This window comes from Dendrobates tinctorius, unplaced genomic scaffold (assembly GCF_039654945.1).
Source record: "Dendrobates tinctorius isolate UK_male_01 unplaced genomic scaffold, ASM3965494v1 ptg000226l, whole genome shotgun sequence".
NCBI lineage: Eukaryota > Metazoa > Chordata > Amphibia > Anura > Dendrobatidae > Dendrobates > Dendrobates tinctorius.
The window spans coordinates 6,649,679-6,663,997 of NW_027361893.1; the positions used below are offsets into that span (position 1 = coordinate 6,649,679).

Consider the following 14,319-nt stretch of genomic DNA (forward strand, 5'->3'; position numbering starts at 1 on the left):
GAACTGTTCCAATATTTATGGCCACAACTGTTTATCACTCTCTTATAATGATAGCTCTGCTTCACGTCTCTTGTCTTATCTATTGCATTATTTCTTTCTGTGCTGTGTTGTGTATAAATATGTGATTCTTCAGATTTTGTATTATTCTATGCCTGATGAAAAGACCTGAGTAGTCTAGAAAGCTTGCAATTTGTTACCATCTTTTCAGTTAGCCATTAAAAGGTATCAACCACTGAGGACTCTCAATTCTAAATGTATTTCTCTCTACTGGCTAACACGGTACAAAGATACATATCTTTCCTGTAAGATGAATCTGTGACTTCTCTGCATTTAGTGGTTACTACTCACCTGGGTAGTCATATGTAGGAATCTCCTCTTTACACCGCTCATCACCCCTCACATATGTCTCTGTAGTATTAATATGGGTCAGATCTTCACCCTGAAACAAATAATGTAAATGTCACAGACAGATGGAGAAGTCACATCTATGATCAGCTCTAATCCTGCCATCTCCTCCGTTCTCATTACACAAGTATAAAATCTATAACACTGGTGGATAAAACAAGACTGAGCACAAGACCTTCACAGCCGTCTACACATCATAGGGGAGATCTCATGACACCTTCTCTCTATCTACCTGGTGATCCTGAGGAACATTGGGATCTTCTTGTTTACAGTCCTGTGGAAGAAGAGGACAGGGACATCTCTCTGGTGTTGTCATCTTACTGGATAGAACTGGAGGAAACACATACAGGGACTGAATTCATTCTTTACATACAGATAATTATAGGCCATGTGTATTTAGTCCTGTCTATTACCTGGTGATGTGAGGGGCTGGGGAACCTCCATCATGACGTCCTTGTATAGATCTTTGTGTCCTTCTAAATACTCCCACTCCTCCATGGAGAAATAGACAGCGACATCCTGACACCTTATAGGAACCTGACACATATAAAGATACCGTCATCCCCTGATCCCTTCATAGTGTTACTGTACAATGTCCCAGCATTCCCAGCAGTGTCACCTCTCCAGTCAGCATCTCATTCATCTTGTGGATGAGTTCTAGGATCTTCTGTTCATTGATGTCCTCATGTATCAGGGGGTGAGGTGGAGGCCCAGTGATTGGGCTCAGGGGTCTTCCCCATCCCTCAGACACAGGGTCCTGACAGCGCTCACTAGAGGTCTTCTTCACTACTGTGTAATCCTGGTTATGGAGAGACACATTAATAAATCTCACTACAGACATTTCCAGAGTCCTCACCTCTCCAGTTCTGTCCATGTTATTCCCATAGATAAGAATGATGTAATGTGACGTCATCAGAATCTCTCACCTCTCCAGTAAGCCGGAAGATGATCTCTAGGGTGAGGTGTAATATCCTCTCCGCCATCTTGTCTCTGTCCATATCCATCTTTGATGGGTAAATCTGGAAAAAAAATATTATGTAGAAGATCTTCACTGAGAGGATCCGATATTGTAGCGACCTGAATGAGGAGAAGATGAGCCGATGTAACATCATAAAAATCCTGTGTAATAATACAATTACTGGAGATAATAAGGGAAACATATGAGGAGATTATTTTACAGTATTTAGTTTTCTTCTTTACATCTACTAATAAAACCTATATATTTAGGCCACAGACAACAAGCAGTTTCTCCCTCGGAGTCGGCAGCTGAATACGTTTCTCATAGACTCATCTTCCATAACGCTAATTCTCGCCTCATTTACCGACACTGGAATCGGCATTAGCAATACTGCAGGAGATATTCATTACACGTGACAGGAGAAATAACTACTTCATGATGAGGACGACATCTTCATCTTCTACTACGGCTCCAGAAACATATTTGGCCAGAGTCCATCACTGACTCCATCCCCACCGGCCGTCTATATGAAGGTTTCCCGTCTTCCCCGCACTGTAATCTTCTATCACGTTAGATCTCAGGTCTGATTCACACACAGAAGTTTGAGGCTTTTATAAAAGGTTTTCTTGTTTCCACAAGCACAAAGGACAGAAATGATCTGATCCCAAAGTCTCCATGTACAGTGTTTTATGGGGTTTATTTCTGGCCTTAGGCTTTCCTATATTACAAGAAAACACCAGAAAAAAACAGATATTAACATGTTTCTAAAGAAAATTGACTCCAACAATTCTTGTAAAAAGAAGAAAACATGGGAAAAGCAGAATACACATTTTATTTTTTCACACAATAAACAATTGTTAAAAAAAAGAACTCTTTTGGGCCCCAGAACATAGATGTACACCGCTGGGACGGCACAGGTGTGGCTGCAACAAAAACCCTGGCAGTTTAACTACTTGTTGCTGCCAAAGCAAACATGGCATCTAAGACATACTTCCCAACCTTTGAAGAAGGGAAAGAGGGAAAAAGGTTGCGTCGTGGCAAATTTTAGTCCACGCCTGACCACACCCATTTCCAACTAGTCACACCCTTGTTCATGCCCCAACCACACCCATTTAGCACTGCTGATCACACTGACTGGTACTGAGGGCACAGTGGCTGGCATTATGGGCACAGTGGCTGGTACTGTGGGCACACTGACTGGTACTGAGGAAAAGAAGGAAAGAACAGAGAGAGAGAAAAAAGAAAACAAAGAGAGAGAAAGGAGAGAAAGAAAGAACAGAGAGGGAAAGAAAGAGGGGAAAGAACGAAGAAGGAAAAGAAAGAAAGAAAGAAAGAAAGAGAAAAAAAGAACAGAGAGGGAGAGAGAAAGAGAGAGGGGAAGGAAAGAACAGAGAGAGAAAGAAATAAAGAAAAGGAAAGAGGAGAGAAAGAACAGAGAGAAAAAAGAAAACAGAGAGAAAGAAAGGAGAGAAAGAAAGAACAGATAAAGAAAGAAAGAACAGAGAGAAAGAAAGAAGCAAGAAAGAAACAGAGAAAAAAAAGAAAGAACAGAGAGAAAAAGAAAGAGGGGACAGAAAAAAGAACAGAGAGAGAAAAAAGAAAGAGGGGACAGAAAAAAGAACAGAGAGAGAGAAAAAAGAAAGAGGGGAAAGAAAGAAAGAACAGAGAGGGAGAGAGAAAGAGGAAAGAAAGAACAGAGAGGGAGAGAGAAAGAAAGAAGGGAAAGAAAGAACAGAGAGAGAAAGAAAGAAAGCGAAAGAAAGAAACAGAGAGAGAAAGAAAGAACAGAGAGAAAGAAAGAGGGTAGATAAAAAAGAAAGTTAAGATAGAAGGAACAGAGCGAGAAAGAAAGAAAGGGGAAAGAAAGAAAGAAAGAAAGAAAGAACAGGGAGGGATAGAGAAAGAGGGGAAAGAAAGAACAAAGAAAGAAAGGGGAAAGAAAGGGGAAAGAAAGAAAGGGGAAGGAAAGAACAGAGAGAAAGAATGAAAGAGAAATAAAGAACATAGAGATAGAGAGAAAGAAACAGAGAGAGAGAAAGAAAGAACAGAGAGAAAAAGAAAGAGAAAAAGAAAGAAAGAAAGAGGAAGAAAGAGGGGAAAGAAAGAAAGAACAGAGAGAAAGAAAGAATGAGAGAGAAAGAAAGAAAGAACAGAGAGAGAAATGACAGAGAGAAAGAAAGATTAGCGAGAGAAATTAAGAGGGGAATGAAAGAAAGAACAGAGCAAAAGAAAGAACAGAGAGAAAGAAGAGAGAGAGAAAGAAAGAGGGGAATAAAGAACAGAGAGAGAAAGAAAGGAGAGAAAGACAGAACAGAGAGAGAAAGAAAAAGGGGAAAGAAAGAACAGAGAGAGAGAAAGAAAGAGGGGAAAGAAAGAACAGAGAGAGAATGAAAGAGGGGAAAGAAAGAACAGAGAGAAATAAAGAAGAATGAACCAGAGAGAGAAAAAAAACGAACAGAGAGAGAAAGAAAGAGGGGAAAGAAAAAAAGAACAGAGAGAAAAAAAAGAGGGGAAAGAAAGAAAGAACAGAGAGGGAGAGAGAAAGAGAGGGGAAAGAAAGAACAGAGAGAACGAAAGAGAAAGAAAGAGGGGAAAGAAAGAAAACAGAGGGAGAGAGAAAGAGGGGAAAGCAAGAACAGAGAGAAAGAAAGAACAGAGAGATAGAGAGAAAGAAAGAAACAGAGAAAGAAAGAGCAGAGAGAAAGAAATAGGGGACAGAAAAAAGAGGGGAAAGCAAGAAGGAACAGAGAGAGAGAAAGGGAAAAGAAATAAAGAACAGAGGGAGAGAGTAAGAAAGAGGGGAAAGAAAGTACAGAGAGAGAAAGAAAGAATGAAAGAGAAAGAAAGAAAGAACATAGAGATAAGAGAGAAAGATAGAAACAGAGAGAGAGAGAAAGAAAGAGGGGAAAGAAAGAAGGAAAGAAAGAACAGAGAGAGAAAGAATGAAAGAGAAAGAAAGAAAGAACAAAGAGATTGAGAGAAAGAAAGAATAGATAGAAAGAAAGAAACAGAGAGCGAGAATGAAAGAAAGAACAGAGAGAGAAAGAAAGAAAGAGGGGAAAGAAAGAACAGAGAGAGAGGGAGAGAAAGAGGGGAAAGAAAAAATGGAGAAAGAAAGATTCTATTAAGATACTATAGCAGCCCGGCTCCCATTGTAGTGCTCACCAGAGCCTCCCAGTGTAGAACATATCATGATCCGCTCACATGGCCGACATCCCCGAGTCCAAGGCGATCCCGCTGTCCGCGCTGTTGGAAGAGGACACAGTGATGGATCTGAAGCATACCCTGAAGAGCCTCCATGGTTCCGTCACAATCTCCTCCTGAAATTATCTAATTTCCGGTCAGCTTCTAGCTCGTCACATCCGAGTGGCAAGTCGCTTGGGAATTCTAAAGTGCTCCTCAGGGCTCCGTCGTGTACTCTTGTGTCAGTGGGAAAAGTAAGCTCCCGGCCGGGGCAGTGGGGCAGACTCTCTCTCTAAATCGGGACTGTCCCGCTGGATCCGGGATGTTTGGGAGGTATGAATGCTCCCCACCAAACACCTTGTACACTCACAGTTCCGCTTTGTATGCCTTGTACACTCACGGCTCCGCTCCGTACACCTCGCACACACGGCTCCACTCAGTACAAACATGGCTCCACTCCGTAAACCTCCTACACATGCAGCTCTGGTCGATACACCTTGTATACATGCGGCCACGCTCTGTACACCTTGTACACACATGGCTCCACTCCATAAACTTTGTACACATACGACTTTGCTCCATACACCTCGTACACACACAGCTCTGCTCTCTACACCTAGTACACACACAACTCCACTCCGTACACCTCCTACACACATGGCTCTGCTCCGTACACCTCGTACACATCTCTGCTCTGTACACCTCATACACATGCAGCTCCGCTCCATACACCGCGTACACATGCGACTCCGCACACCCCGTACACATACGGCTCCGTTCCGTAGATCTCGCACACATACGGCTCCGCTCTGTACACCTTGCACACAGGGCTGTCAAGTCGGTAAGCCAAACCTGCCACTCCGACTCCTCAATTTCCCTTACACCGACTCCAACTCCACGACTCCGACTCCCACATATATTGCTTATATTTAAGTGAAAAATTAGACATTAAATCATTTTTATGATACAATAATCAAGATATTTAGATAGAACATAATATTTATTGGAATACAACTTTAGAACACAAAAAACTGTAATAAATTGTAAATATGTAATACACTATGTAATATCGATTACATATATATATATATATAGTGTGTGTATATATACTGCATAAACTATAAGTGGCAAAAAGCAGTTTTCAACAAAAACATACTAAATAACATTTGTGCAGTCTATGAATTTGTTCTAAGAAATAAAATTGCCTCCATCAGATCCTCCTTCATCGATAACCTCAAATCTGACCTAATAATTTTAAGGCTAGAGAACAACCTCTCTACACTAATTTGGGTTGGAGGCAAAGCCGTAACCACATGGGCAACATCTCTAACAATTTCCGGGTATAAAGGAATTGCCTCATGCACAGTCAGTTTTGATGAACGGTTGAATTTTTCTATTTCTTTGAGAGCAAATGAAACATTTTGCTGAAATATGGTCAATCTGCTTGCTATAGGAGACAGAGTTAAATCTTTTTCCTTGCAGCAACGCTTTGCCTGCTCCATGTCATCCAAATACTTGTCAAAGTCAAACTCCTCATCTGATGAGGATGAAGATATGGCAGCAGTAGCACTGTCAGGACCAGAGTCCTGTTGTGCCTGGCAATCCTCCTGTAGGCCACTCTTCCTAACTGCTACCTCAGTCAGAGCTTCTTTTCCTTTAGTAAGCTGTTGATCATCAAGCAATATACGATGACTTGGGTCCACATAAACAGCTGCCAGAAAAATTTTATTTTCCAATAGCTGTGTCTCTCTCCGTTTCATTGAAGCAGAAATGCCATCTGCGATTAAACAGCAAAATAGCAAGTTCTTCCACTCCCTCATGAAAATGCCAGGAGTTAAATACTCAGCTTGTAATTTTTTAGTCACAGTAAATGGGTGATTAAGCAATTCCTTCAATTCAGCCACCTGTGTCCATTGACCTTCATTTAGGGTTACCTGAGGGTTCGCCATATCTATAAGAAACGGTTTTAGTTGATCAACAATTGCCCTTTTCCAGCACGTCTCTTCAAGATGGAATCAATTTTAGGGGTTCTGGCGGCAATAACCAATTTCCTTACTTTTCCAATCAGATTACCAGCATGTCCCTCTTGCAGACTATCTCTTATTGCCAGCTGCAGCGTGTGCACAACACACCGCATATGATGAATAGGAAAGTGCTTTGAAGTAGCTTCAACAAGATCATCTATTTCTGCACTATAATTTTGCTGTTCTTCTGTAGTAATATCTGTTTTTCCTCAGTTACATGAACAGCACTGTGGCCTTCCATCTCAAATACACTGAATCCTAAATGTTCCTCTAGCTGTTGTTCATTCCTCTCATTCATCAGTGTAATTGTACTTATGTTTGAAGCATTGTCCGTTACAATAGCAAGAACCTGTTCTTTTTTGAGTTCGTAATCTTGCAGAACTTTTTCCACTAAGGCCTGGAGAAACTGGCTGCTGTGATGAGCTTTAGTATCTTTTACTGCCAGCGTGTTGATAACAATTTTTGTTGTCACAAACATATCGAAAATTGATGGCAAACTAGTTCACTCTGTGACGTGTGCAGGCATCCATTGTAAGAAACATGAAGAGTCTTTTGAGAGTCTTTTTAAGATCTTCCTTTTGTTTAAGGGCTTCTTCAATCACTAATTTTCTAATACTTTCTCTTTCCAGAGAAACGCCAAGTTTGCGGCCATTTCTCCATTAAGAGCTGTAAAAGCTGGCCGTGCAAATAATGATAATGGTACACCGTCCTTCACAACAAGCTGTATGAGCTGTCTTTTAGACATATCTGCTGTCATTGTTACAGTAACTTTGTCACTTACAAAATATCTTGTTAATGATGTTTGAGACGCTCTTTTCTCCTCCTTTGCCTGGCAGGAAGTGTTAGTCTGTTTGCTACCCGGCTTTCATTCTTTTTGGTACAGATAAGATATGGAGACAGATATGGATAAATGGATATATAGATAGAGCAGATTTCTAATCTGCTTTTGCTATTGAAAACATTATCTATGAGCTCAAAAACCTTTCAGGTGATGCGGTTTTTTAAAAATCTGATCTGCTTTTGCAGATGAAAAACGTATCCACAAAAAACGCAGCAAAAACGCTGTGTGTGAATGTAGCCTTAGATCAGGAATAGAACAGTCATTTATAGGACATTTCTTAACTTTCCCAAATTCCTATGAAAAAATATTCAGAATATTCTGCATTGAACTACTGTACCCAATTTATTATATATTTTAGGAGTCGGAGTATGTCCATTTTAAACCGACTCCAACTCCGACTTCACTAAAATGAGCACCGACTCCGACTCCACAGCCCTGCTTGCACACACGCAGCTCCGCTCCGTATACATCTCTGCTCCGTACACATGTCCGCATCGTACACCTCATACACACACAGATCCTCTCCGTACGCCTCGTATACACACGGTTCCACTCCGTACACCGCGTACACATGCGGCTCCGCACATCCCGTACACACACGGCTCCATTCCGTAGATCTCGTACACACACGGCTCCGCTCTGTACACCTTGCACACACGCAGCTCCGCTCCGTACACTTCATACACATCTCTGCTCCGTACACCTCGTACACACATGGCTCCGCTCTGTACACCTCGTACACACACGGTTCCGCTCCGCACACCTCGTACACACACGGCTCCGCTCCGTACACCTCGTACATGTGCGGCTCCGCTCCGTACACCTCGTACATGTGCGGCTCTGCTCCGTACACCTCATACACGTGCGGCTCCGCTCCGTACACCTCGTACACGTGCGGCTCTGCTCCGTACACCTCGTACACGTGCGGCTCTGCTCCGTACATCTCGTACACGTGCAGCTGCGCTCCGTACACCTCGTACACGTGCGGCTCCGCTCCGTACACCTCGTACACACGTGGCTCTGCTCCGCACACCTCGTAAACATATGGCTCCACACACCCCATATACACATGACTCTGCTCCGTACACCTCATACACACGCGGGCTCTGCTACATCCACACTGTAAACCCCTCCTGACCCCACACATAAACTTCCCCTCATCCAGCACCATGACAACCAGCACAGCAGAGTCCTGCACACACTGAGGCCCCTGATCATGTGACCCCTGACTCCTTCCCTCCTGTGACCTCACAGCACAGAGCAGACCAATGACATCATTGCTGGGATTTATCAGTGAGGAGCTGCGGTGGCCGATGGGTCTCTCTGGGAGGGCGAGGGTGGGGTAGGTGCATGGGGGAGCGTGGTGGCTCAGTGCAATGCGGGAAAAATAAGCTCCCGGGCGGGACATCGGGGCAGACAGTCAAAATCGGGACTGTCCCGCCAGATCCGGGACGGATGGAAGGTATGTCTAAGAAGGTGTGACAGAGTTTGGCTGAATCCCCTCCTCCCCCAAGTACTCGATAGTATGGGGCAGCCAAGGTATTACGATACTTACTTGCCTAATAATAGTGTCTGGGACTGCAATGTACGAAGATCTATTAGTCTGAGCCAGAGGCAGCACCCAATAAGTTACCTTTTATCGCCCCCATACACATTAGACTAAAGTTACATGAAATGAACAAGAAAATCCAGCTTCTTAGTTCCTGAAGAACTTTTCATTAAGCTGGATTTTCTTGTTCATTGGATTTCTCTCCTGCTGCACTGCAGGTCTCCGTGCTCGAGCTCCTGGAGTACAAGAGGGGTGAGCTGACTTTTTCCTTTTTCAAAGTTACATGAAAGCACTGATTTTGGGGGGTTTGGCTAACTATATAATGTTTTTGGGGCCTCCCGACAGATGAGGGCAGGGCAGAGAAGGATCTGGCATCCAGAATTTCAGAGGCTAATCCATTTTTTCTTCCTGTAGATAATGCTCCTCTAGAGGACTCTGGAGGTGACTCTCTCTTACAGACCACAGAAAAGCTGGAATATTTGTGTATGGGAGAGTTGGGAGAGATAGCCGTCTGCCAAATAACCGTACAGCCAACAAGGGCTGGCACTAGGAATTTCGGGGCCCCAAACTGGCAAAATTTTTGGGACCCCTTGAGACTCCGCCCAGGCTCCACCCCAGCCCCGCCTCCACACCTTGAACTGTCCACTGTCCCACCGCTCTCTCTTGGAAAAACTACAATTCTCACCACACATTAACATTTCCCATCACCAGATCACACATATTGCCAGCAGCTTTTGTTTTGGGCAAAAGATTCTTTAAGTCGCCAAGAGGTGGACTCTTTTGGCCAGGCCCTACTCTACTCTAACCTATTAAACATTTGTTAAAATATCCAACACAATTTAGGTGTATTTTCATTTATTTTCCAATTTTTAAAATGACAAATAATATCACATACAGGGGACAAATACCACAGCACCATGACAAGACACCAGATTACCACCACATAGTGACCTATAATACCACATACAAAGAACAAATACCGCCACACCATGTCCATACCACATATTACCACCACAGTGATCGAATAATATCATATAAAAGGAACAAATACCACCTCAACACGTCCTGACCACATATTACCACCACATGGTGACCAATAATACCACATACAAGGAACAAATGCCGTCACACCATGGCCGGACAATATATTACCACCACATAGTGACTGAATACTACAATACTGATCAGTAATAAAAATACACTATACTAATATCACCATAAGTGCCATTATACACAGGAGATCTGTACTTAGTATGCAATGTCTGTGCACAGGTAATACAGTTGTTACACCCGGTCCCCGTTCTGGCGCTGCGCCCAGGTCTGCCGCTGTTACACCTGGCGCTGCATCCAGGCCTGCCGCTGCTCTCCGTTCTGGGCACTCACCTCTAGCCTCTCATGCTGCTGTTCAGCGTTCTGTCCTCCCTCCTCCTCCTGGCGTCCTGTGAGGAGATCTGTAGCTAAGACTATTAGGGCATGCCCGCCCGCTCTCTTGCCTTCTTAAAGAGGCGGTGTGCATTCTTCAAAAAATGCAATTAACCAATGGTAGCGCACTGGCTGCTATTTCTGGCCTCTCCTCCATAGCGAGAGCGCCGGAGCAACGAGTATCTATCATTGCTACATTCGGTTCTCATGCTAACCTGTCTGCGCTGCATCTGTAGTCTCTGTGCATTGCCTAATGCTCTCTGTCTCCAGAGCATAACAGTATCCTGTGTTACCTGGTTATATCTACAACCATCTGGGCCTAAGCCATCCCATTCCGCCAACAGCCATCCGAGTCCAAGGACTGTGTGAAGGTCACTGGAACCGACTCCTTACCAACTACCCGGATCCAGGACCCAGCTCATTACGGACTCTGCTATAACCTTTGTTATCCCTTTTGGTCACACTGGGACAGCTGCCACGTGTTTGGGGTCTAACTGGAGGTAGCACCTGTGTCCTCCGGGTATTCCATTCTGGCCCTGCCTGAGGGGCTTACTACGGGTACCCGGAGCTCACTAGTCACGCCCTCTTCGGAGCCACCCTGACCGTGGTCCTGAGGTTCCACTTAAGAAATAAAAACGAATGTGAACTTCACCATCTCTGCCTCCGCTTCCATTCGTTACAACAGTAATCATCGGTGACATTATATACAGGAGATCGATCTATATATAGTGTTAGTGTACAGATAATACAGTGATCACCAGTGACATTATACACAGGAGCTCTGTATATAGTGTCAATATACAGGTAACACACTGACTCACCAGTGAGGTCTCTAGGTGAAGTCCTTCTTCTTTGCTTTTCATCTTCATCCAGCACAGACCACCATCATTTCTTCCAGTCAGGGTTCATCTCTGCAAGAAATAACAGTTATCTAGAGCACCGCTTGCAGAACAATTTTTTTCCCCAAATTCTAAACTACACCAGATGAAGAAAAAAGTCGACATATTGTCGCTCTGCACAGTAACAGGACCACCTCCCCCATTTAAAACAGTATCTTCAAAAAATAAAATAAATACATCACCGCAGTAATAATATCCCTTAAATAGCCTCTATGATAATAATATCCCCCCTTCTGGCTGCCCGTGTGTCAAATTCCTGGCTCCAGCCATATGTTCTCCCATCCTGGCCCCATATGGTCTCCTGTCCTCATGAGTATCCATTCTGCCCTCATGTGATGATCCATCCTGCCCCATCTGTACCATGATCCTGCCCTGTTTCCATCCTGCCCCATCTGTCTCCATCCTGCCCCATGTTGCTGCATCATCTGTCTCCATCCTGCCTCATGATCCTGCACCATCTGTCTTTATCCTGCCCCATGATGTTGCATCATGTGTCTCCATCCTGCCTCATGATGCTGCACCATCTGTCTCCATCCTGCACCATCTGTCTCCATCCTGCTCCATCTGTTTCCATCCTGCACCATGTCTCCATCCTGCCCCATGTTTCCAATGCTTCCCACGTGTCTCCAATCCTGCCCGCTGTTTCCATTCTGCCCCCGTATCTCCTGTCCAGCCTTCGTGTCTCCATTCTGCCCCGGGCAGAAAGGAGACACATGGTCCATGTGTCTCCATCCTGCCGGTGTAACATATTGTGGCTTGCCGCTTTCTATAAAAATAAAAAAAAGTTCACCTTACCTCGCCATGCTCCTGCAGTGAGCGATGATCCCTCCAGGCCTTTCAAGCGCGCACTCGCCAGTGAATGACAATGACGTCATACGCTGGCGACGTGCGTGTTGACGTCAGCTGCCAGCCTCCGATTGGCGGGCGGCTTTAACTATTGACATGTGGGCCTGGACTCACACAGCAATACAGTAACTCAACCTACATCTGCACCGGCAGAATCCTGCCACTGGGGCCTGGAGCAGAAAAGACGGGGCCCGATGTGGGCCCCCTCTGCTGATCGGGCCCCATACACCAATCAGGGCAGTAATGCCCGGATAGCGACACTGCAGCCAACACTTATCTCATGTGTATGAGGTCAGTAGTACTACACTGACAGGCAGTGGTGATACACGGCACTAAAGTAGTACAGTGCATCACCGGAGCCATCAGAGGCTTGTATGTTGGATGATCGCACTAATCAGAGTTGTTAAAAAATGGTTTAAAGTGGAAAAAAATATCACAGTTTCAGCAACAAGAAATATCCATCACTATAGGGAAAACAGAGTCACTGCATAATGTTAGTTAAGTCACGTCCATAACTACTTTATTATACTCTATTATCCTATACTGTACATAGTGGAGAAGATAGAAATCAAAGGTCCCACAGCAATAGCTGGAAATGGCCCTCCAACATAAAGAAAAAAAAAATCTATCTACATATATACTGTAGAATTGGCAGAGTCATATCTCCAGACTCTGCAGATTGCATGCTGCTGTTGTATTTGACAGGCCTGGACCAGATGGTATGGAGATGAATGAGGGATACCAAAGTTCAAAAATAAACTTAAGAAACACAACAAATGCAGACCTTTGGCCTATCTGACTCATCACAAGGAAATTGTTCTCCTTATGAGGTCTCTCACACAGTATGTCGACCCCCACAGCACCTCACACAGTATTATGGCCACCACAACCTGCTACACAAAATAAGAACCCTCAATCAGTATGGAGGCATTTACAGTCCACCACAATCCCAGTATAATGGCCCCTACTAGCCATACACTCAGTATGAGGGTCCCAACAGCTCTTCTCTTAATATGATGCCCCCACAATTCCTGCTCTGCTCTACGTGGTGTGATGACTGAGGCTCCATACTACAGGTGTGATGTAGTGACATCATGGTGCCTGCAGTGCACGGAGTCTCAGACTCACAGGTGAAGGCTGAATGGTGGATCAGGAGCTTCCGACTCCCTGATTCACTATTCTATTCAATGGTATCACTGTCATGGGAATGTGGAAATTGCTGAAATTGTGATGATGGGAATGAGAGGGTGACCAATACTACACCCCACCGAGCCCTGTCAATTCATAGGCACCATAGCAACCATATGGGCTACCATTTTGGATGATACACTCTGCCTATCCAAGTATCATATGGAAAAAATATATCATAGGTCCTGGGTTCATTAGTATCTGCACCAAGAATGAGGATATGTGAGTATTTCTTAATTAGCTGTGAGGTTGTCGGTGGGGTGGATGGTACTATATTGTGCATGTAGGGGGCAGAACAGTGGGAACATTTGAACGTGGGGGAATGGCAGTACTGTGGGAACATTATACTGTGTGTGAGGGGGATGGCGATACTGTGGGAACATTATACTGAATGTGGTGGGATAATGGTACTATGGAAATATTTTACTGTGTGGATTGAATTGCGGTATTATGAGAAGATTATACTGAGTGTGGTGGGATGGTGGTATTGTGAGATTATACTAATTGTGTGGGGGTATGGCGATATTGTGGAAATATCTTTTGTGTGAGAGATGCCAGTACTGTGGAAACTTTATACTATGTTATGGGCATCATATATACTGCATAAGGGGTGTAAAAAGATGTTACATAAGAAGAACAAATCCTCAGGGTTGTGCGGCATTCGTGCAAAAGACTGCCATCTAGACGGGACCCTATGGAATCAATGGGAAGAGGGAGAGTTTCAGGAAGAAAGAGTCTAGATGGTACACCAGGTCAGGTGACCTTGATGATACAGTTTACTGTTATTATAAAGGCAATAGCCCCAAAAGCCAAAACAGATTTTGCAGCAACAAAAAAGGGATGCCAGTGAAGAATCTGAGGTACCAGGCAATGGTAAAGTGCCCGAGGCAGCTGGTTGTGGTGGCAGAACCCAGGCAGCACCAGACAAGTCCCAGAGTCCAGACTATGCCAGCCAAGGCCCGAGAATCAGACCTGCGCTGGTCAAGACCCGGAGTCCAGACTAT

General features: G+C 44.2%; 1 pseudogene; it reads right to left on the minus strand.

Moving 5' to 3' along the window:
• LOC141059268 (uncharacterized) overlaps nucleotides 1–14,319 on the minus strand; it is a 285,741-nt pseudogene that overhangs the window by 153,638 nt on the left and 117,784 nt on the right.